Genomic DNA, 24,635 nt, shown 5'->3' with positions numbered 1-24,635 from the left:
AAACAGTGGAAACAGTGGCTGACTTTATTTTTCTGGGCTCCAAAATCACTGCTGATGGTAACTGCAGCCATGAAATTAAAAGATGCTTACTCCTTGGAAGGAAAGTTATGACTAACCTAGACAGCATGTTAAAAAGCAGACACATTAGTTCAACATAGTTGAACTTATCAACAAAGTTCCATCTAATCAAGGCTATGGTTTTTCCAGTAGTCATGTATGGATGTGAGAGTTGGACTATAAATAAAGCTGATTGCTGAAGAATTGATGTTTTTGAACTGTGATGTTGGAGAAGACTCTTGAGAGTCCCTTGGACTGCAAAGTGATCTAACCAGTCCATCCTAAAGGAGATCAGTTCTAAGTATTCATTGAAAGGACTGATGTTGAAGCTGAAACTTCAAAACTTTGGCCATCTGATGTGAAGAACTGATTCATTAGAAAAGACTCTGAAGCTGGGAAAGATTGAAGGTAGGAGGAGAAAGGGATGACATTGGATGAGATGGTTGGATGGCATCACCGACCTGATGGACATGAGTTTGAGAAAGCTCTGGGAGTTGGTGACTGACATGGAGGCCTGGCATGCTGCCGTCAGTGGGGTCACAAAGAGTCGGACACAACTGAGCAAATGAACTAAACTGGAGTCCTACAAAGCTATAAATTATTAGAAAACTGAATATAGGACTGCTTAAAGCTCTGTGCTCAGAAATGGCCCACAAGATTTTCAAGCATCAGATCTGTAACAGAGAGAATAAAAATTACAATTTATATTATATTTAGTTGGGACTTGTAAGAGAAAAAAATAACTCTTCCCTGTTCACTATTGAAAATTTTTGAAGATGCAGTTAACCTTCAAAACAGTAATAGAGAATGATAGAATTAATAATAGAGTGTTAGAGAGTTGTTCTGGCTACAAGTATATACCTTTTCAAACTAGGCACTAGAAAATTTGAACCAAAAATTTAGTCTTATTCTTTTTAATTTAATATGTCTTTATAAACAAACACACTTGTTTGTCTTTATGTTCATTGCATGTTTTTTCCCTCAGAATATATTTGAATTTCAGCTATTGTGTTTCAAGCTACATGTATGTATGTATATATGTTTGTGTATATTCACATACAATTCCACCAAATATTCTATGAAATATCAGGTAGAATATGAGAATTTATAAAAGCATACAGTGTCATTTTCCCCCAGTAAAGGAAACACAGAAACTATTTTAATAGGATATGTTGAGGAATATATTTATGATTTCGCTGAAAGATAAATTCTAAGATCTGCTATGGTTCAGAAAACTTGCTCTTTTGACAGTAAACTACATTCTAAAGTATTTTGTGGTTTTATGTGTATGCATGCATTAGTGTTTCTAGTGATATGGCAGTCTTTGTGTCACAGGATCCTTTATTTAACGTCCAAAGGCTTTGGAAAAAAATTGATAGAAAATAGGGAATAATAACTTTTCCAGAAATATTTAACTAAGATAGGCACACTGTATAAAATGGAATCCCAAATGATTTAAATTTAATTTGTTACTAATTATATAGCAGTAAATGTGAAAAACAAATTTATATGTGAGATAATAAAGAATAATAAATTCAGCATGGCCATGATTTGTATTTATAGATAGGCAGGTCTCTTGCTTAAAGTCTAATTAAAAGTGTAGCCAAATTTGATTTAAAAGCTCTGGATATGCCCAGTGAGGTCATTTTTACCTTTGGCAGTTGATGGTTACTGTTTACTGGAATTTCTCTTACCTCAGGTGATATTCGGTATCATACAGAAAAACATTTGACAGAGAAGTGTTGAACTTTGACCTGGAGGGTTTGGTTTCTCTAAAACTTAAGCCTAAAACAGTAAAAGTACATCTAAAGGCTTAAAGGCTTTCTTGAGTTATTGTTGCCAGGTCTACTTCCCAGACTCATTGAATCATAGCACCCATTTTCTTTAAATCCAGGATCTGTTTCTCACTGGCAGACATATTTAGATTCAACAGATTAAAAGCTACCAGTTATCTGTGTTGCATTTCCCTTTGTCTTATATCTAGTCTCCGAGACAGCAAAGAACTTTTAGTCACAGCCAGGAACTTCCTGTAAAATACAGTAAATGACTGTGTTTTCCTCGTATGCCACACCCTTTATTCTTTCTAGGTGCTGGGCATTTCTCCGTTACTTTAGGTCACTTAAATAGAAGTCAATAAATGTAAATGTGTTTTCATTTATTTTCAATAACTAGTAGACATATAAATAATATAACATTAAATATATTAGCAAGACTTTACATTAAGCAAACACGCCACACAGTGGAAAGGCTTGTCCTGTTGCCGCTGCTGAGTCATTTCAATCATGTCTGACTCTTTGCAACCCTATGATCTGCCACCTTGTCAGGTTCCTCTGTCCATGGAATTTTCTAGGCAAGAGTACAAGAGTGGGTTGTACCATGCCCTCCTCCAATGGATCTTCCTGATCCAGGGATTGAACCCAGGTCTCCTGCATTACAGGCGGATTCGTTACTGCTGAACCACCAGGGAAACCCAAGGCTTGCACATCTGGCCATTTTTAAGTATATTGTGACTGACACGTTAATACAGACAGAAAATTAGATAATCTGGGAAAGTTATAAAAATGGGCAATTTAGGAAAAACTGGCTTGAAGTTAAAAACTAGCAAAATTATAATCCTGACAGGTATAAATGAACCGTGGCATAGGCTGATTGGAAATTTCACTTTGATGTGTTCATTCTTGGGTCTGCATAATTTGGGAAGAGGGAAAATTTTATCAAAACTGATCTATTCCATAAAAAGATTAACTTGTTTTGAAAAGAAGATTAAGGAGGACTTGGGAGATAGGATAGAAGACAAAATGAAACAATAATAAAGTATCTAAAGAAAAGAAACAGGGCTTTCTATTAGGGGAGAAGGGTGCTTTTTTTTTTTTTTTTTTTTTTAATTTGGGGTTTTCCTACAGAGGGGAAATCCACACCCTAATGACTATTAGAATTAATCTGGAGTCTAATGAACTCTGCTGAGATTTGGTGGAGGGGTTTGATTCTTAATTGTAAGTATAGATCTATCCCACTAAATGACCTTTTTTGATATAATAAAAACCTCTTTCAAGATAGGTACTCTGTGTTCAACTGATTGCTTTTTTTATGGATTATTGCATCTTGAAAAAGACTAGGGTTTTCCACATCTAATGACAAGCTCTTTCGTTTTTGGAAATGCATAATATTCTTCATTATCAATAAATAAATGTAAGCTATTTATCCTAAACTACAAATATAAATTATTATATGTAGAAGTAAAAGCTCCAGTTGCAAAGGATCTTTCTTAATCTCCTTATAATTTATTATCCTTAATGACAAAAGAGAAACCCTATGGTATCTTCTAACCCACTATTTGCAAAGCCTTATATTTATTTTCTTACTAATAGCATCAAGAGCTCATTTCTATGTGATACATGTAATATCTCATCACCTTATCCCAGATCCAACACATCCTCCTGTAATTATGTCAAGTTAAGAACATGAGGTTAGTTGTTTTGGTTACAACTCCATGCTACAATGAAAGGTACGATATTATAATTCATCATATTTTCATAGTAAAATGTTATATACATATTTATTAGTAAACTTATTTTAAGTGTACTTTCATGGAAAAGGGAATGCAAAGATGAACTAAACATGTCAATCTAGTGCAAGTGTTCTTCTAACTTTTCTGTTGATGCTATTTCTAAAGTAATTTTAAAACTTCATTTAAGTTACTATATCATTTGCAAAGTGTAATATTTGGCACATTTTAAATGTTGATATTTTAAACTATAACTGCTATATTATTTTCAATGAAATATAAATGCAAGAACAATTTAATACCTACACAATCACTTGTAGAGAAATGAGTGTTCTCTTGACAGCTGGAAATTTCTTAATCTCCTTGACATCATATTCCACTCCACTATCCACCTTTTGCTTACAGAATTTTATTCTATTGAAATATGTTTTTTTAGTTTTCCAATTCTTTTAAGCGACTACATTACAGGAGAACCAGGAAACGTCATAAGAGAGAAACAGTACGTGTAAAGACGGAGTGGAGCAAGGAAGACGGAGGGAGGAAGAAGCAAGTCACTGAGTGAGCAAGTGAGACTTAAACGCTATCATCTCGCAGCATCTTCCTTTTCCTGTGAAGCATTCGCATGGTTACTATGCAAACTTCTCCTAATCTTTTCCTAGGAAAATTTTCAATGAAGTCTTCCCTGACCAAACTATTTTATGCAACAAAACATATACCTAGGTTGAAATTTCAAAATCTTTCTCAATTGCTTGACCATTACAATTTTATTAGAATAATAATAATGATGGTGATGATGATGATAGTAGCTCACACAAGACTTACTCAATTCCAAGCCATGATCTAAGTACTAAATATTTCCACCTCTACTTCTATCGTGCTTTCCTGGTGGCTCCAATAGTAAAGATTCCGCCTGCAGTGCAAGAGATGCGATTTCAATCCCTGGGTCAGGAAGATCCCCTGGAGAAAGGAATGGCTATTCACTCCAGTATTCTTGCCTGGAGAGTTCCATAGACAGAGGAGCCAGGAAGGCTACAGTCCACGGGGTCACAGAGTCAGACATGATTGAGTGACTAAGACTTTCACGTTTGCAGAAACTTCTATCAGTTCTTATAGACAGTGACCACCAAGTCTGGAAACATCAATGATACATAATAGATGATGACCAATTTATAATACATAAAAATGTAACAGTTACCTTTTCAATCTTTATGATCACATTATTAAAAAATATATATAATAGGTACTGTTTATCCCAGGTTTACCTATGTGGAAACTGAAGCACAAGTAGATTTATTAACTTAACCAAGTGATTAAAAAAACTATTTGATTCAGGATTTGAACCAAAGAGTTTGCCTCTAGACTTTATACTCTAGATCAGAACATAATAAATTCATTACAAAATTTGATACATAATTTTAAACACAAAGTAAAATTTTGTTAGAAATATATCAGATGAGATGAAGAAAGTAGAGAGGCCATGTGTACTTTCGAAAAAGGTTTGGCAAACATCAGTGTATCCGTTGTTTCTGTACTCATTTTTATGGCCTGGGAGATTGTTATGCCCTGCAGAAATACTTTGTATAATATTAATAGTGAGACTCAGAAGGGTGAAATAATATGTGTGTGTGTAAAGAAGTAAAAGGAAAACTATGAAAGAAAAAGTGGAAAGGGTGACTGGCTGGCAACTTAGACCTTAGGAATTTTGGATCTGGAAATCGATGTCTATACAACAAGCATTTTCTGCCTACTCCTTAGGTATATTCATAAGCCAGTTTGTAGATCATTGATCTAAAGTATAAGACATATGAAACAAAAAAATGCAATCTTACCAAAAATAAAAATGCAGTGCATTTGAAAACTATTAGGCTGAGCACTGTAGTCAGAAAAATGAATAAAACAAATTATAATTTAATGTAAAGCAAATGTGAACAGGAATAAACAGGTAAATGTATGAAATTTATAGTATCTACACTACATAAAGGGTTTCCCAGCTGGCACTAGTGGTAAAGAACGCACCTGCCAATTCAGGAGACTTCAGAGCTGTGGGTTCAATTCTTGGGTCAGGAAATTTCCCTGGAGGAGGACAGAGCAACCCACTCCATTATTCTTGCCTGGAGAATCCCATGGACAGAGGAGCCTGGTGGGCTACAGTCCATGGGGTCATAAAGTGTCAAACACGATTGAAGCAACGAAGCATGCATCCACACTACAAATAACAAGTACTGTGCTGTGCTTAGTCGCTCAGTGGTTTCAGACTCTGTGACTCTTTCGGTTGACATGCCCTCCTCCAGGGGATATTCCTGATCCAAGGATGGAACTTGCTTCTTCTCCTGTGTCTCCCGCATTGCAGGTGGATTCTTTGTCCACTGAGCCATCGGGTAAGTCTGCATATAATTTGGTTCCCACTAAACTTCAATGAAAACTTACTTTTACCTATTAAATGTTAAATAATTGTCATTATAAATAGATTGTTATCATAATTCATTACATAATTACCATTAACATTGATACCAGAATTTCTTTTACTGAAGGAACTATTTTTTGTATGTAAAATACATCAAAAATAACATATGATAGAGCAGATACATAAAAACAAACATTTGCATTTGCTTAAATATGAAAAGAAAAATCTCCTCTCCATGAATCAATGTTAGAAAGTGTATTATTTTCACTCCTATAAAGGAAGCAGGGAAATGAGTGATAAAGAGGAAGAGAGAGGATCCAGAAAGATGGAGAGGCTGGAAATAGATAAGATATTGGAAAAACCAAGTGATCTTTATAAATGACGATGTCTACCACTTGATCTGAAATTATTTACATTGCTAATATGTGGATCTCTCCTGAATATTTTGTATGAAAATATTCAATGCAGTCTACTACATGCAAAACAATTTCTGTGTCTGGAATTTTTTATAGAGGTCAAAAAAAGAACTACTTCCGTGATCAATACAAAAGAGAACAGCTTTATGCACTAAAATAGAGTATGATTAAAAGTAAGCTAACAAGGAGATTTCAGAGAAGTGTATTTTCAAAGAATACCACCATTTATAGGACGCATTATAATATGGAAATCTCTTACAGCTTAGAATACTTGTAGATTTTTTGGCACTGAAAATGAGACCCCCAAATCATTGGATCAAGAACAATACTGAATTATTGAAGAGGTGTATTACACTTAGGTTCATGCTTTATTTTGCATGTGAGATATGTAAGCTAACATAAATGACAAGTATATTTAGCAAATGTTCCTCGTCAGTTGTGCTAAACTCATTTTGTTGAATCCATAATTTTTATTTGAACGATTTTTATTGGAAACACAGCTAATTATACAGAAAGATAAGAACTGGTATTTTTTTGGATATTCCAACTATTAAAAAATTGCATCTTTTAACTCTTTAAAAAATTACACTTAAAATATATGCTATATATTTTTATACCTACTCTTTGTAAGAGGTCATCAATTACATCTTCTAGAACAATGATGTCCCCTAGTTTACCTGTTTTTAACTCTGAGCAATAAGACAGCGTGCTATTCATTTTTCAAGGAATGGTAAGACAATTATGCATGAAGTTGATCTACATGAGTAATTTAATCACTAAATATATAATTTGGGGGGAACATTCTAATACAATTTGTAATACACTTAGCTGAGTTTACAGGCACTATAAGGTGTAATACACAGAGGTTTAAAATAGCTCTTTACAAATGCTTATTTAATGTAGCTCAGGGACAAGAAAGACAGACATAACAAATTAAAGGACAAAAGTAGAATGTAAAATGTACCCTTTGGAGATGATGATTAAGCCAAGAGCCAAAGTGACCAAGAAGAGTTAGAATTAAGGAGAATCTTAGAGTTTATTTTTATTTGAGCAACTTTCTCTCTTTTTTTTTTTCGTCTCAGATTTAATCTCCTATTTTTACAGATAGGGAGACCAAACTCCAATATATTTATGTGAAATGCAAAGTCAAAAGCTTAGCTAGGAGAGATATGCTCCACAATGGACCAGCCCTCAGTGGCCAGCCTCTCGAATTACACACCAGTGTCTCCTTTGCTCCTTGTGTAAGATGTAGTAACCAAATCACTGACAATTTGGGGATTTATATGCTATGGTCTTGGATTAGAGAAAATCAATGTGCTTATAAATTTGCTCTTTAAAAAACCACCAGATCATAAGTACAAAATTAAATCCAGGGTCCTGAAAGTGTCTTATTTGAGTTAAAGTCCTATAATTTGTTTCATTAGTTTAGTGGAATATCAATACTTTTTTTTTTTTTTGTAAATTTACCTTAATTTGGTTCTCATTGTTCTAATCAACCTGACTCTCTCTTGATTCTCTGACGTATTCATAATATTTGCTAAGAAAACCTTCACATTGTTCTGTGTAAAAGTACACTCTGATCGTTAAGAACCAGGCATTACTCCTGCCTGAAGAGCCGTTGAAGAAGGTATATAATTATTTCATGGACATAAAATTATTTCTATTAAAGAGACATTTTTATTAATGTATATAAAACTAAAATGTATAGAGATGCTTAATTTTCCCCCAAATGATGTATAAATGTAATGCAATCAAGGTAATGAATAATTTTAAAGGTCAGTTAAACAACAATGATTAGACAAATAGACCCTAGAATCCAAACCAGTTTGTTAATATCACTTAGCAAATAGAACAATTTAATTATGTTTTAAATCAGTAATAGAATGGATGCATTATTTGATAAAAAGCATTGCTACAACTGTCCATCAGTTTTGGGAAAAAATTTGTATGTGAGATTCAGTTTCAATTGGTTTAAGATTTAAATATGAAAATGGATCTATTAAATTATTATAAATTTAAAAGTTAATATTTTTACTACCATGCAGTCAAAGAGAACTTTCAGTAAGAATATACAATTTTAGTGATTAATAGAAATGGATCCTTCTGTTGCCAAAATTCAGCCTAGCCAGAGACATTCTTGTTTTTTTCCTCTTTCTTACCTTTTACCTATTTGTCAAGTTTCAGAGTCTACTGAATGATTATGTAAATAAAGAAATGAAACAATATTTGGAGTTAGAAGAATTGAGCTATTACAAATCACATTATTTATTACAAAGAACTTCAAATGATATTTTATTTCCAGCTCCTGTCTGTAATTCCGAGTGATTACAGTTAGAGGACCCAGAATTTCAGAGCTGAAATGGACCTGGATGTCTCACAGTATAACCTGTTCATATTATAGATTTAGAAGTTGGGAGTTCAGGAATGTTTGGTGATTTGCCTCATATCCCATAGCAGAGGCAGATGAGCTAAGACTAGGAGTTTTTTATCTTAAGTCTCATTTCTGGGCTTCTTGTATTAGGCTAAAGTTAAACTGCATGTGAGTCAAACTAATATGATAGCAAACTGATTCTCAGTTATATTTTTTAATCTTTCCAGAGATCATTTTTTCAAACTCTTTCTTGCTAGAATTTAAATACATATTCACCTTAAACTCTCCATGCTAGAAATAAAAGTTTAAAAATTACTATCAGGGCTATTTGTGTTTCACAAAAAAATCTCACCAATACACTGCAAGTCAGAGATCAATTTAATGAAGAGAATGCAGTTTAAATTCAGATCTTTCATTTTCAAGTCATTTCCAAATTATCTCCTTCAAACTAGCCAATATATGTTAGAATTTATAAGTTGGAAAGACAGAAAAGAATGGGTAATCCTCTTAACTTCCATATGAGGATGACTGGTACTCACAGATAGTGGAAGTTAAAGTCAGTTTTTGCCCAGTAAGTGAATCTTCTTTCATTTTATGCTCTTTCTTACATGTCTTCAATAAGCAAAATTGGGGCTTTAAAAAATTGATCTGGCACCACTTCACATAAAAAAGTTCAGGAAGAAAAAAGTCAACTGTCAGTTATAAGTAGGCATTTCAAGCATTCACACCATGCTCTAAGGAACAGTGAGTCATATGAGATTCAATGTGCAAAGGAAGCTGACACATAAAAGGATAGAACAACAATGATGAGTTCCCAAAGACACGCTGTAGGACAAAGAATAATTATAGAGGGGCTATTTTTGGTCCAACAAAATGACTTGGGAATTTAAAGTTAGAGTAAGGAATTAATTCACTCAGCTTTGAATTTAAGATAAAATAATTCACTAGCCTTTATTTTTCATTAATGCTATTATAGTTTATTGAGATGATGCATTACTGAATTGTTAAATACTTCGCAGTCTAAAAATAAGTGAGGACAGGAAAGCTACTTTAATTTTGTCAGGAAGGAGGATGTGAGGTATAATAATAATCACATAATTAATATTTTATCTGGTATGGAACTACAGTGCTAAATATAAATAAGAAGAGATATCTGTCTCAACAGTAATCTTTTAGGAAGCAACAGTGCCCTGAAACTTGAAATTAATGCCCATGATTGAAGTTGAAACTGCTTTGCCCGGGAGTTCTAAAAATAGTAGCTCAGGCAACTTAAATCTTTAATTCAGCTAACCACCATTTTCCTGTTCCCTTATTTATAAATGATATCCTTTTACATTCCAATTATGGGAAAGGTTTATAGCCATTTGTAAGAATATAACAGTGATTATGTGAATCAGAAAACAAAGAACTTTACAGAGGAAAGGAATTTAGTTCAAAAGAGCAACCTAGCCCTATTACTTTATACATGAAACATAATTTGTTATATATATATATGCTGCTGCTGATGCTAAGTTGCTTCAGTCGTGTCCGACTCTGTGTGACCCCAGAGACGGCAGCCCACCAGGCGTCCCCATCCCTGGCGTTCTCCAGACAAGAACACGGGAGTGGGTTGCCATTTCCTTCTCCAATGCATGAAAAGTGAAAGTGAAATTGTTCAGTCCTCTCTGACTTCTAGCGACCCCATGGACTGCAGCCCACCAGGCTCCTCCATCCATGGGATTTTCCAGGCAAGAGTACTGGAGTGGGGTGCCATTGCCTTCTCCTGTTTAATATATATATATATATATATATATTTATTTATTTATAGTTAAAACAAGAGTAACCATAGACGTTATATATTTGTGTGTGTTTGTGTTTTTGTGTGATGTTTGTGGCTAATACTATCAAATTAAGGATATTAATAAATCTTATAAGAGCCATTTGTATTAATTTAACATTCCTAGTCCTCTGGCCAAGGGAACAAAAACATGTGGGATAAGTTCATACCCAAAGGTCCCAAGGAAATGACTGTAAGTTTGACAGATGCCCATAAATCCATCTTTATTAGCAGTTTGTTAGATTGCCTTTAAAAGTTTTCCTTTATTCAGAAGTTATTTGGAGTTATATTATGTATCATTCTGTGAAATCGTTCTTATGATTATTAACATATTCATATTGTCCTCAATATCACTGTAAATCTAACATGTTAGTTTCATTAAGGCGTGAGTGTCCTTTTGTAATATATTCATATGCAGTACCTGAAGGTGGGGCCATCCATAGTTTTGACTGGTGGTAGCACAAATGGTTGGTGTATCATCGTAGGACCCTAGATGACAAGAGAACATTCTTGTGAATTTGGTGATAATATTAGTGGATAGTGGAATTTTACATAACTTAAAGTTATATACTAGTGTGCTTTCTGAAAATCACAAACATCTATTTTAATGGGAAGCTGGAAGGTATTGTTTCAGGTAATTTAGGTTGCCACCATTTTAACCTGAAAGTAATCAAGAACTTTGTTCTTGGACTTCATTTGTTAAGAATGAGGATTTTAAGGCACACGCACATGGAGGATGGTGCCTGTTGTTCAAGATCTTAGCACTAGGAAGAAGTGGATGTCCTCAAATGTTCAGGAGAAAAGTTGTTCCTGGAGGAAAGGGTAGCTTGGTCAATGATTCTGAAAATGGAATGACATGACTAGTTCAAGCATATAAAAAAAGCCAACATGATCAAACTGAAATGAATCAGGGGGAAAGAGTGACACAGATCTTGTCAGAGGAAGCTAGAGACTAGACCATGTCAGTAATGAGATTTAGCCCTCCTTAAATACAGGGTATTACTAACAAGTGAGACTCATCCACTACCAAACTAAGAGTTAACATATATAAATGTAGTTTACATGTCTCTTTTCAGACTCAAAATAATGTTTAAGGCAAGATATACCTTGATTTGCATTTACACAGTACTATTTGAACTTCTTTAAATACTTTAAAGTACTATTGGGCTCCCCTTGTAGCTCAGTCAGTAAAGAATCTGCCTGCAGTGCAGGAGACCCAGGTTTGATCCCTGGGTCGGGAAGATCCCCTGGAGAAGGAAATGGCAACCCACTGCAGTATCCTTGCCTGGAAAATCTCATGGACAGAAGAGCCTGGTGGGCTGCAGTCCATGGGGTTGCAAAGAGTCAGGCATGACTGGGCAACTAACACTTACTTACTTACTTACTTGTTTGAACTTATAGTACTTTAAGATGTCAAATTTGCATTTGCAAATTTTTATCTCCATTAATTTATATTGAGAGGGGTTTTTTTAAAATAAACTTGTTCTTATGAATCATCAATTTGCTGCTACTTCCAACAATAATTTCTGAATTATTGTAAAGGATTTTCATGAAGTCATTAGGGATCCTTGCATGAAAACCCAAAAGCATAAGAAGCTTATGTTAAAAGCAATCTCTGTAATAAAATATTTTATATAAATAAAAAAATTTGCATTAGTTTGTAAATTTTATACCCTCACATACTTTAATAATTTATAATATATTATAAATGGTCTAGCATATATTGTCATTAGGATAGTGACCATATTAAAGAGATGTGTAGTTTTACATAAACAGACACTCTGCATATAGTTAAAATTTGGAGTTTCTACTAGCTATTTTGGAAAAAATAACAAAAAGTCTTGTCAGTCTCAGACTTTACTGGCATTCATATGGAATTCACAAGGTTCAAAGTTGAAGTTTATTTTGCGTACTTTCCCAACTTGCTAGAAAATACCACTAGAAATAGACATGACCATTGGGTTTTGTTGTTTCTTTTTTTCTGCATGGTTCTAGACATTTCATTTTTAACCCCAACTGAAAATGCTGTGAAAGAATATTTCCATCCTTTTGGTGATAAGCTTTAGTAGAAATCAAAAATGTCAACAATTACTTCGGACTACCAGTGAATATATTGATGAGATCATTTTGGTTAGTGAACATATTGCATATATTAATAAAATATAATGTATATGTCAACATGGTATTCCACTTTCCTCTGAAAATATCAGCATCTGCTGTACCAAAAAATACAAAGAAAATATTATAAAGCCTTAATTAAAATGATAAAGATACCTAGAAAATTCAAAAGAAAGTTAATCTTGTGCAAGCAGCACCAGACTGAAATGTTTAGACAATGAAATAAAAATCAACTAAACCTTAGAAACACAGTAAATAAATGAATTACATAAGAATGTTGGATAAACCTTCTTGAAGTACTGTTGCCATGGTGAAGCACAACAATGAAGTTAAAAGAACAAATACACAAACCTAAGTGTATTTATTAAGAGGAAATCAGAAACTTGAAGAAATATATTAGTTAAATTCAGCCAATGGGTACAAAGGCAATCAAGTGGTTTCCAAAATGAGGAATTACATGAAGACACAAACTGCAGTGCCTTCTAGGATAACTTTATGTTTAAGTAATTTTACAACAGTAGAAAGAGAGATATGACCTCTTTCCGAGACTTGTAAGCACCATGAATGATTTAAAACAGTTAAAAGATTATTTAAAAAAACCACATAATACATGTCCTGATATATTTGTTATAATTCATAGAATGCATAACATCAACAGTGAATCATACAGTATTTTTTAAAAATTATTTATTTCTGATTGGAGGATAATTGCTTTACAATATTGTTCTGCTTTCTGCCATACATCAACATGAATCACCAGTAGGTATACAAATGTCCCTTCCTTTTTTAATCTCCCTCCCACCTCCTACCCCATCCCACCTCTCTAGGTGTCACAGAGCACAGGATTTTGAGTGGGTATGATCTGCCAATATAGGTTAATTGATTCTAACAAATGTATAACTTTCATGGGGGATATGAGTAATAGAGGAGGGGGTAGGAAGAGGGTTAGGTGGAAAATCTTTTATCTTCTACTCAGCTTTTATAGGAATCTAAAACAGCTCTGAAAAATAAAGTCTTTTTTCTAAAAAGCACACACACATCTGAATGGAATTATTCCCTTACCTCCTATTTTTAAAGAAGATATGTATTTGATGGGATTTTTGAATTAAAGGAATGGAAATTTGGAAGTATGATTCTAGGTATTATTAATCTATGTTCTTAGTCATGATGAGAAATGCCGCTCATCCATACCCAGCTTTAAAGCAATAAAACTTTCCCTGGATCCCCTAACCAAAAAGTCCTTTTCTCAAAAACATATAAGCAACAAGTGGTTTTACCATAATTCTACATCCAGTCACTGCTACCCAATTAGAAACAAATGTTTTGGAGGAAAATTTTAATTTGTTTTACATGCAAATTTGCTGTGATTCATAATTAGGGCAATGAAAATTAAAACCACAATGAGATACTATGTTACTCCCACTAAGCTGGCAAAAATTTAAAAAAGTTTGACATTAACACAAAGTATTGGAAAGGATGTGATGCAATGGGAACCTCACACATGGCTGGGAGAATAAATTGGTGTAAGAATTGCTGCTGCTGCTGCTGCTAAGTCACTTCAGTCGTGTCCGACTCTGTGCGACCCCATTGACGGCAGCCCACGAGGCTCCCCGGTCCCTGGGATTCTCCAGGCAAGAACACTAGAGTGGGTTGCCATTTCCTTCTCCAATGCAGGAAAGTGAAAAGTGAAAGGAAGTCGCTGAGTTTTGTCCAACTCTTAGCGACCCCATGGACTGCGGCCCACCAGGCTCCTCCATCCATGGGATTTTCCAGGCAAGAGTGCTGGAGTGGGGTGCCATTGCCTTCTAGGATCCTTAAATCCTACTCATAAATGTATTCCCTAAAGAAATTCAGACATGTGTACCAAGGAAATATGTTAAAAAATGTTCATTGCCTCACTGTTTGTAATAGCAAAATTGTAGAAGCAATCCAAATGTTGTCAGCAGAAAAAAGATAAATGCATTGTGCATTCATACCAAGGAACACTGTACCAGTGAAAAGAACCACAATTACACACATTAATACAGATGCATCTTCAGAACATAATGCTGAATGAGAAGCAAGTCTCCAAAGACTATATTCAGAAGGATTCCACTCTCATAAAAGTAAAACTAAAAACACAGAACTAAATAATACATTGCTTAGAAATACAGATGATTATGGTCAAGCCATAAAGTAAAGCAAGAGAATGACTCGTACAAGTTTAGGCTAATGGCTAACTTCTGGGCACACACATGTGACTTAATTAGTGACAAATATGATGGACAGGATGGGTTCTGGGTATACAGGAATTTATTTATTTAAACAGTGCATTTTAATAATCTTTTATATGCATGAAAAATTTAAAATATAAAAAGGTTTTATAGGACAATGTGCAGAGTGTGATTCCTTACTATGGAATCAAGAACTTGTTATAGATCTGTGGATCAGAATATATAAAAATGCAATGTATTTCAGATAGGTCTTGGAGGTAGGGTGGGAGATCACACAGCACTGATCAATTTTAAAGTTTACTTCCTTTTGTCAGAATATTGTTGAGATCAGACCCCTTTTAAGATGTAATAGCTAAGTCATAATATATGCACAATTTAAACACTTTGTAAATTTTACAAATGTGATTTAGGAGTGTCAAAGAATTCTCTTTGACTTTAGGTTAGTTTCTTAGCTATATGGGAGAATTTTGAAAGACCAATGATGAACAACCTGTGAATCTGTGTGTATATTTGTATTTGTGTGTGTGTATACTACCCCTTGAGGCTAGTGAAAAAAGGAAGGATGAGTAAAGTTGTACTTTGGATTATTACTAAGTTTCTAAGACTTTTAAGTTATAATGATTCAGACATGGAAAATGTGTACCTCAAATCACAAAACTAATAATTCTCTAAGCAAGAATGAGAAGGGAAAGCAATAAGTATCTTGTTATATATGTGTAGTGCAGTGTGAATTTATACTTATTCTTTCATTGGTTAGAGAATCACTTGATTTAAACACATGCCTTGTTCACCCTAATTTTATTATAAATTTGCACTCAATCATATTATCATTTCTTATTCTCACAAAATCCAAAGTAAAGAGAAAGCAGTTTTCAGAGCATGCAGGACTCATTTCAGCATCACCTTCCTCTGTATGTTGAGCCACCTCAGATTGATTTGGTAGACTTGGAATGAGCTGAGAGATGCGCAGTTAACCAAACCAGGTCTGCTGTTTTAAACATGGTATGATTGCTGATGCTGCTGCTAAGTTGCTTCAGTCGTGTCCGACTCTGTGCAACCCCAGAGACGGCAGACCACCAGGCTCCCCCATCCCTGGGATTCTCTGGGCAAGGGAGCTGAATTTCTGGGCTGCCTTTTGAGAAGCTATCCTAGACAGACTAAGATGTCCCAGTGGGTCAGACTCTATGAACCCTTCACTTTTAAAAAGTAGAATCCTGAACAATTAGGCCCAACTTTTAGAACATGATTACCACTGGGGAGTGGTATTTGCTTCTCACAACTTCTTCATGAATACCTGTCACCTCTTATCAGAGGAGTAAGAGCTTAACACTCAATCCCATTCTTCAAACAAAAAGGCAGTTAAATTTTCCTATCCAACATATTATACCAAACAGCTAGAAGGATTTGCATACTAAATTTTTGTCCACGGTCATGTATCCAGAGTATCTCCACCTCTTAATTGATGCAGTTCAGTGCTGGATTTTTATTTCCTAAACTTTCTGGCAAATAATATGTCTTATCAAACCAATTTATCTTCTTTTAGAGCCTCTCGTTTTATCTTCTCTCTCTTTTCCTCTCTTTATTCTGTTTACTCCCCTTCTCTTTTTCTGCTTTCTTTTACTGACAAATCACACCCCTCACTCTGGCTTTATATCACTTTTTTGACTCAGTAAGCAATGATACCTAAGTTAATTACATTTTTACAGATATATAGATAGATAGATAGATAGATATAGATATTTGGTCTCTAGATGAGAATTTTTCTGAATCTTTTCTGTTCTCCTGAGTAGTTCCTAACTCTGATCTTGTTTCTTTCATTTATTGTTTCATCAACTTCTGGTTGAATCTCAAAAGCTTTCACCTTGCCATTTGCCCAGATGCTGTGACCAGATCTGACCTGGTTTTACTTCAAGGAATAAAAGTTTAGGGTTTGTGTACTTTTTAAATTATATGTTTAAATATATACAATTTAAAAATATGATCCATGTAAACAAGGAGAGCACATCCACTTCTTTAGAAACAAGTGAGGTGAGGACCTAGTAAGAGGAATTAAAATAGAAATAATTAAAGGATTGCTAGTAACATTTGCTTGTGGGAAACATCGTGGATTACCAAACTGATTTACAGTCATATTCCATGCTGTAGGTTAGCAAGCTATGCCTCTAGAAAAGAGACACTTAACAGAGTCAAGGAGATCCAGCATATGTAAGAGCTGAAGAACTGCTAAAACTGAAAATGAATTTTTGGCCTGTATCCTTAAATCCAGTATGCAATAAAGAGTCAATAATAATAATTGGAGAAATTATTTTAAGTTGATAGCAATTTTTTTAGACTTAATTTAGTATTGGACAACTATTCAGGCTTCAAAACAGCTTTTTCATTCTACAAGCAGCACTTTATTAGAAAAGGGTCTCAGGAATACATGGTACCTCTGCTGAATCTAAATGAGAGTAAACAAATATTTTGGCATTGCCTTTTGCTGAACAGGACTACTGGGAGTACCCATTTTTCATTGTAGGGCATGATTCTAGCTTGAGAAAGTGTGGTGTCTCTGCTCACTGTGAGAAATCACTTATTTTTGCACTCCAATTTTATGTGCCAAGTACCTGAACTGAAAATTCTATTATTATTCTATTATTATGTAAAGTTTAACTGCCCTTTCTACCATTTCATCAAGCCCTTCTTGATTAGTAAATTGTCACATTTTGGTCTTTTAAAAATTATTTTTGGTTTCAGCTTTTATTATTATTATTGTTTATTTTAAGCTACTTTGGAAAAAGAAAATATATTGTAGAATATTGGATTGTCACATTATATATGGGGCTTCCCTCATGGCTCAGACGGTAAAGAATCTGCCTGTCATGCAGGAGACCACATTATATGTAAACATATCATATATATGTAAACATATATACACACATATATATATAAACATATCAGAATGAATATAGAATAATTCTAAAACAAAATACAATTTTTGTTAGGCCATTATTATTATTTATGCTTTATAATAGTAACTTTGTTATAAGTTGGTGTTTGTATGCTCAGTTGTGACTGCCTCTTTGCAACCCCGTGGACTGTAGCCCACCAGTTTCCTCTGTCCATAGGACTTCCCAGGCAAGAAAACAGGAGCGAGTTGCCATTTTCTTCTCCAGAGGATCCTCCTGACTGAGGGATGGAACCCAAGTCTCTTGTGCCTCCTGCATTGGCAAGTGGATTCTTTACCTCTGCACCACCTGGGAAATCCCTTTGGTAACACTGCATTAAAGCCAGAAAGATGCTTGCTCCTTGGAAGAAAAGCTATGACAAACCTAGATAGCATTTTAAAAAGCAGAGAAATTACTTTGCTGATGAAGATCCATCTAGTCAAAGCTATGGTTTTTCCAGTAGTCATGTATGGATATGAGAGCTGGACAATAAAGGCAGAGCACTGAAGAACTGATGCCTTCCAACCATGGTGGTGGAGTGGAGTCTTGAGAGTCCCTTGGACAACAAGGAGATCAAACAAGTCAACCCTAAATGAAATCAACCCTGAATATTCATTGGAGGAGGCTTTCCTGGTGGCTTAGATGGTAAAGAATCTGCTTGCAATGCAGAATACCTGGGTTCAATCTTTGGGTTGGGAAGAGTCGCTGGTGAAGGGAATGGCCACCTACTCCAGTAGTTTTGCCTGGAGAATCCCATGGACAGAGGAGCCTAGCAGGCTGTATATAGTCCATGGGGTCACAAAGAGCTGGACACAACAGAGCTACTAACACAACATTCATTGGAAGGATTGATGTTGAAGCTCCAATATTTTGGCTACCTAATGCGAAGGGCTGACTCATTGGAAAAGACCTTGAAGCTGAGAAAGATTGAAGGCAGGAGAAGGGGACAACAGAGGATGAGACGGCTGGATGATATCATTGACTTAATAGCTGTGAGTTTAAGCAAACTCCAGGAAATAGTAAAGGACAGGGAAGCCTGGAATGCTGCAGTCCCTGGGGTCACAAAGAGTCAGATATAACTGAGTGACTGAACAACAACAAAAGTTAGAAATTTCAAAAAGACTTAAAGAACCCATTTCATAGCTTACTTTTATGTTTTGAGCAATACTCCTTTGAGTACATAGAGTTGTTTCATACAAACTAGTACGCGGTTTAAAATCCAGTCATACAAGATATGTTGAAGAACAGTAAAATTACAGCCTTGACAAGTGTAAATAGTGTTAGTCGTTCAGTCATATCTGACTCTTTGTGACCCCATGGACTGTAACCCACCAGGCTCCTCTATTCATAGAATTTCTCAGGCAAGAATACTGGAGTCGGTTGCCATTTCCTTCTCCAGAGGATCTTCCTGCCCCAGGAATCGAACTCAGGCCTCCTGCATCATAAGTAGATTCTTTACCATCTGAACCACCAGGGAAGTCACGGCCTTGACACATTCATATAAAATGTGTATATATACACATACTTTTTTTTTCTGCGTACTATGGACATAAACCTTTGGAGAATCTAAATAGAAAGGAATTGTTAAAATTTATGACTTAGGAAGATATATTTTGTGAAAATTTATCATGAGCTTTCAAACAAATCATGATTCTATTTCGTGACAATTATATTTTTTAATTTATAAAATAGTCCTTTGGCTTTAAGTTTAGAAAACTTGCAGAACTATACAATGATGAAAGGGCACTGACACTTGGCACTCTTTTTAGAATTATCTTTAAATATTTATAAATCAATACTTAAAAGCTTGAGAAATTACAGATATAGAAATATGTAACTCATCAATTATTATAGAGATGTGTAATTTTTTGACAATCAAACAGGATTTGTATTCTACCCTATATGCTTTTTTATGAGATTAATTTACTTTCTTTCAATTTCACCACTAAGTGTTCTTTTTCTCCTTCTATAGACATTTTAGTGCTATTGTCCAAAAAGGCAACAAGCAATGGAGGAAGACTTTTGTTGGGAGGCAACAGTGGGCAAGTCTGCCAGTTTCAACAAGAAATTCTGCCAATTTCAGCCATTGTTTGGCCAATTAGGGAAATGCTTCAACATTCTGTATTAAAACACTGAGCAGCCTTCTCATTTACCCCAGTTTGAAAGGTCACGCCTTGGAATTCAGTGAAACCTGAACAGTAAATACATTACCGAAAGCATCTTTATTCATTTATCTGTCTTTATAATGACAGTAAAGGGGTAAATATTAGGTTGACCTAAGAATAATAAGACAGTAATTAGTTTCTGAATATTTTCTCTTTGGCAATAGGTAGTGACTAACGTCTTCAGAATTTCAGCTCTGATACCTGTTGTGTACTGCACACAAAATCACAGAGTCACTATCCAGTTTTCTGTGGAAACTGGTAGAAAGAAACATTGATTCATTTAATCATTTATTCAACAGTTTTTAAGCACCTACTAATGTAGACACTTATCTAGGTGCTAGGTGTCAGAGGGGAAGAAAAAAATAGAAGTGCAGTACTTGTAGAGCTTAGGGCTTAGTGTCATGGACAGAACATAAATAATAACAGAAAATATGTAAATTATAATAGATGGTTTGGCCAGATGATTGACTTTATAGTAAAAAAGCAAGGGCATGCTAAAACAGGTAAAGATGAGCAATAGGGTTGTAGTGGTGAGCAGTGTTGTAGTGTCAGTCACTCACTCCTGTCCAACTCTTTGGGAACCCATGGATTGTAGCCCACAGGCTCCAGTGTCCGTGGGATTCTTCAGGCAGAAATACTGGAATGAGTTGCCTTGCCCTCCTCCAGGGGATCTTCCAGACAGAGGGATTGAATCCCAGTCTCCTATATTGTAAGCAGATTCTTTACCATCTGAGCCACTGGGGAAGGGGTGTAGGTATAGGTGTAGGTTTATTTTAAACAATGATTAGCTTAAGCCCCAAAGAACAGCTTTTATCTGAGCAAAGACTACAGGGAAGAGACAGACTTAGGCATATGGATATCTGAGGGAAAAGTGTTCTATGCTCCATAAAAGAAACTCAGATAAAATTTAATCTTATCTTAAATAATGTGTTGACCTTCCCTTAAACTTACACCAGTTGATATCAGAAGTACTAGCAAAGAAATCAACTTGTTTGGAGGTAAAGGACTCAATCAAAGAAAGAAGAGCTACTAAAATACAGACTCTAGGAACTATAGGCCCACAAGTAAGAACAATTAGTGTTTTGTTTTGTTTTCATATTCTGGTGCTATAATGATGCATAAGTGATGAAGAGTAGAGAAAAGGAGACATAATAAACATTAATAGAAAGTTACTCAATTAATTCATTTAAATAAGTATTCCTTCATTAATTTTTATTATAATTTTATATCAATAAAGTAATATGATACACAATGATCTTTGTTTTATTTATTGGCCACACTATGTGGCTTTCAGGATCTTAGTTCCCCAGCCAGTGATTGAATCTGTGCCCCTACATTGAAAGTACAGTGTCTTAACCCCTGGACTGCCAGGGAAGTCCCTGATCTTTGTTTTTTTACCACAAATGTTAATTCCAAAGAGTTATTCAAATTGAAATTGATATACTGTGATAGCTCTCCAGACAGAAAAGCTTACATATTGCATTTACAGACTATTTCCCTCACATGATAATAAAATTATGCAACTATGTGTGGAATAAAAAAGGACAAGTGTGTGGGAAAAATGATTTAATGGTTTTGAGTAATTAGGAGCAGGGTGTTGTCTCAGTGTAAAAATCTAACTTTTTTTTTTAAGAGCACATGCTATTTCAAGACCTACATCATAGTTACACTTAATGAAATCCTCTGAGGACACACTGAGCTGGAATCTCCTGCTTCTAAGTTTGGATCCCATAAACTAAATTTATTTATCTTATTCTGGCTTCTAGCATCAGAAACTACACGCAACATTGAAAGGTTTGAACATGTAGTCTTTTATGGTCTGTATGGTACTATAACTGAGAAAATTGAGATTTTGTAGCCTTAAATACATAATCTTTTATGGTACCAGACTTGAGACAGTTGAGAATTTTGTGAACTGTGAGCTTTCAGGGTTAATCTGAAAATTTACACAATAGTGAATTTTTGGATGTTTGACTTTCACAAAAACTCTAGTACAAGCTCTTTGATTTTGGTATATTTATTTTGAAAGAAGTAGGATGGAATCTGCTTCATTAAATATGGAAAAATATTAATTTTATTATCAAAAGAGTAAGAATTCTAATCAATTTTGAACTGATAACATGGAACGCAGTATGGGAAATCCTTTTGGAAACTGTATAATTAAGGAAGTTAATTCATGTGAAGAATTCAATTAATTAAAATATTAAACAATATTTAGGAAAATTATTTTATGGATTTCACCCTTGCCAGTTTGCTCTAGACCTTAAATCTTGTTTATATCTCATTTGAAGAACTTCCTAATCAAATTAATGAGCCCATACATTCTTCAAAGCTTTATTCTTAATGATATCACTTTCTTTAACCACATTCTTTTTAGCCTAAAAAAATGAACAATTTCTGTTACACAACCATGATAGTTTGGGTGGATTTAGATGCAAAGAAACCTTTCTGTTAAAATTTAAAATGCCAAAGTTACATCAGAGCAGTAAGAAAATATTTCAGAATATCAAAACACATACAATTGTGAGCCGAGAAGAATCCATTAGATTATCCCTTATTTCAGGGTTTTTTTCTTCTAATCTATAATCCAAGGTTTCTTAAATATAATGAATATATGCAGAGTCAGAATTATATAAGTCTGACTCATAGATATATGTCAGAAAATATCTGACTCATCAGCTTTTATCATTTTAGAAAACAGCCTAGTTAAAGCATCCGTCCTGATCTTGGGACAAGATGAAAAATGGAGTGACAGCCAGCAGTATAGATTAAGAGTTAATAGGTTCTTCAGTCAGTGCTGTCTTACACTGTGCTGAGGCGGAGCTGATGTTGTCCAGACCCTGGGTCTTGTCTTGCTCACCTTTAACCTCTAACATAGGGCCTGGCATATCATGGATGCTTGCAAAACTGAAGATCATGCTGTTTAAGCATGCTATTATAATAGCACCCTTAATAGCAATAATGGCACAGTCACTGAGTTAAACCACAGCTATCCTCTGACCAGATTAAATTCTGGTGTGAACAGAAATTTCCCCAAATAAAATATATTTCAGTGAGAACATATTTTAACTTGATAAGAGGAAGAGCAATTTGGGAAGGTCCTATGGGTATGTTCTTTTTTCTTAAAATGTGGAAACTTTATATCATGTCATATCTCTTTAATGTCCCCCATTCAGTCATATCTGACTTTTTGCGACCCCATGGACTGCAGCCTACCAGGTTCCTCTGTCCATGGGATTTTCCAGGCAAGAGTTCTGGAGTGGGTTGCTATTTCCTTCTTCAGTTTATATAAAAATATTTTCATATTATAATAATATGTATTATATTTACTTTAAATATATCCTCAACATACATTTAAACCACACCAGACTGCCCCTATCATCTCTCTAGAGAAATTCCTGAATAACTAGAGAATATGTGCCATTCTAATGGCTGGATGGCATTAAGATGTCAGTTCTTGTCAATTTAACTAGCAAATTCACTATAGTTCCAGTTATTATTCCAGAAGGAATTTTTGAAGAACTTTCCAAATATAAAAATCTAAATCATTATGGAGAAAAAAGAGCAAATATAGATGAATCCCCCTAAGTAGTCATTATGGTTATTTTATGTGTTAATTTGGCTAGGCTATGGTGCCCAGTTGTTTGATCAAACAACTAATCACAGCTAATCTAGATGTTGCTGTGAAGCTATTTTGTAGATATGATTAACATCTACCATCAGTCAAATTTAAGTAAAGCAGATGACCTTTGATAATGTATGTGATAAAGCCTTCCAATCATTTGAAAGCTTTAAGAGTAAATATTGAGGTTTCCTAAAGAAGAAAAAAATTTTCTTCAAGGTTTTTTTCCATGCTTGTCTTGACCATCTGTGGCCAGAAAGTAGCTGCTGAGTATTTGGTTTCGAGAAGGGTGAGGATAGGCAGGTGCAGGTGTGGGTATAGAAACAGTGAAAGGAAAAGGGAGAGAAGACAGAAAATCACCAATTGCAGATTCTACTGCTGTGTAGTTTTTCCCAGAGCAGTTTTTCATGCAGCATTGTGCTCTAGTTGATGAAAATAATCTTATAGGCCATTTGTTTCTCATTTTTTAAGTTTGTAGGTACTTATAAATGTATCTGAGGTATATGAAAAATATATACATATAATTTACTTCATTCTAGAAGAAAAGTTGTCACTTGAATTAATTAGCAAATTTCATAAATGAGATCCAAAACTCTTACTAGATCCATCAAAAAGGGAGGTCCCTTGAAACTCACGCAGCTATATGCAAAATGTGAGCCTCTATGACATTTATCTTATGAATATAGATTAGTTGGTTTTGTACAGGAGAAAGAGTTTGTAGTTTTCATTATATTCTCAATGCGGGTCATATATCATATAATATTCAAAAACAGAATAAATTATTTTAAACTACAACATAAATGAATGTTAACAATCTTATTGTACAGGTATTCTTTCATCATATTTCTGAAATATAATACATAAGATAATGTAAGTGGGTACCATTAGACAGTAATAAAAGGCCCTTCAATAAAGACATTTTTTAAAAATAAAATCACCACCAGAAACTTGGAGTTCTACAAATGACGTTTAACTTGATCATTCTAAATGCTCTTTAAATTTTGAGTTTCTACAGCTTCTA

The 24,635-nt window shown here is 34.5% G+C and overlaps 1 protein-coding gene across 2 annotated transcripts in view; it reads right to left on the bottom strand.

The window, feature by feature from the left end:
* The window catches only part of CALCRL (calcitonin receptor like receptor), a 124,457-nt gene that overhangs the window by 89,221 nt on the left and 10,601 nt on the right, over positions 1-24,635 (bottom strand). The window contains exon 2 of one of the 2 annotated variants that reach the window (XM_061433318.1): positions 10,991-11,058. The exons of the other annotated variant lie outside the window; for it this stretch is intronic. The gene's annotated coding sequence lies outside the window, so the exon portion shown is untranslated. The remainder of the gene's footprint in view (positions 1-10,990; positions 11,059-24,635) is intronic. 2 annotated transcript variants of the gene reach the window in all.

The sequence above is a fragment of the Bos javanicus genome, chromosome 2, assembly GCF_032452875.1.
Source record: "Bos javanicus breed banteng chromosome 2, ARS-OSU_banteng_1.0, whole genome shotgun sequence".
Taxonomy (NCBI): domain Eukaryota; kingdom Metazoa; phylum Chordata; class Mammalia; order Artiodactyla; family Bovidae; genus Bos; species Bos javanicus.
The sequence above is the reverse complement of the archived record's forward strand: the minus strand, read 5'-3'. Positions and strand labels throughout refer to the sequence as shown.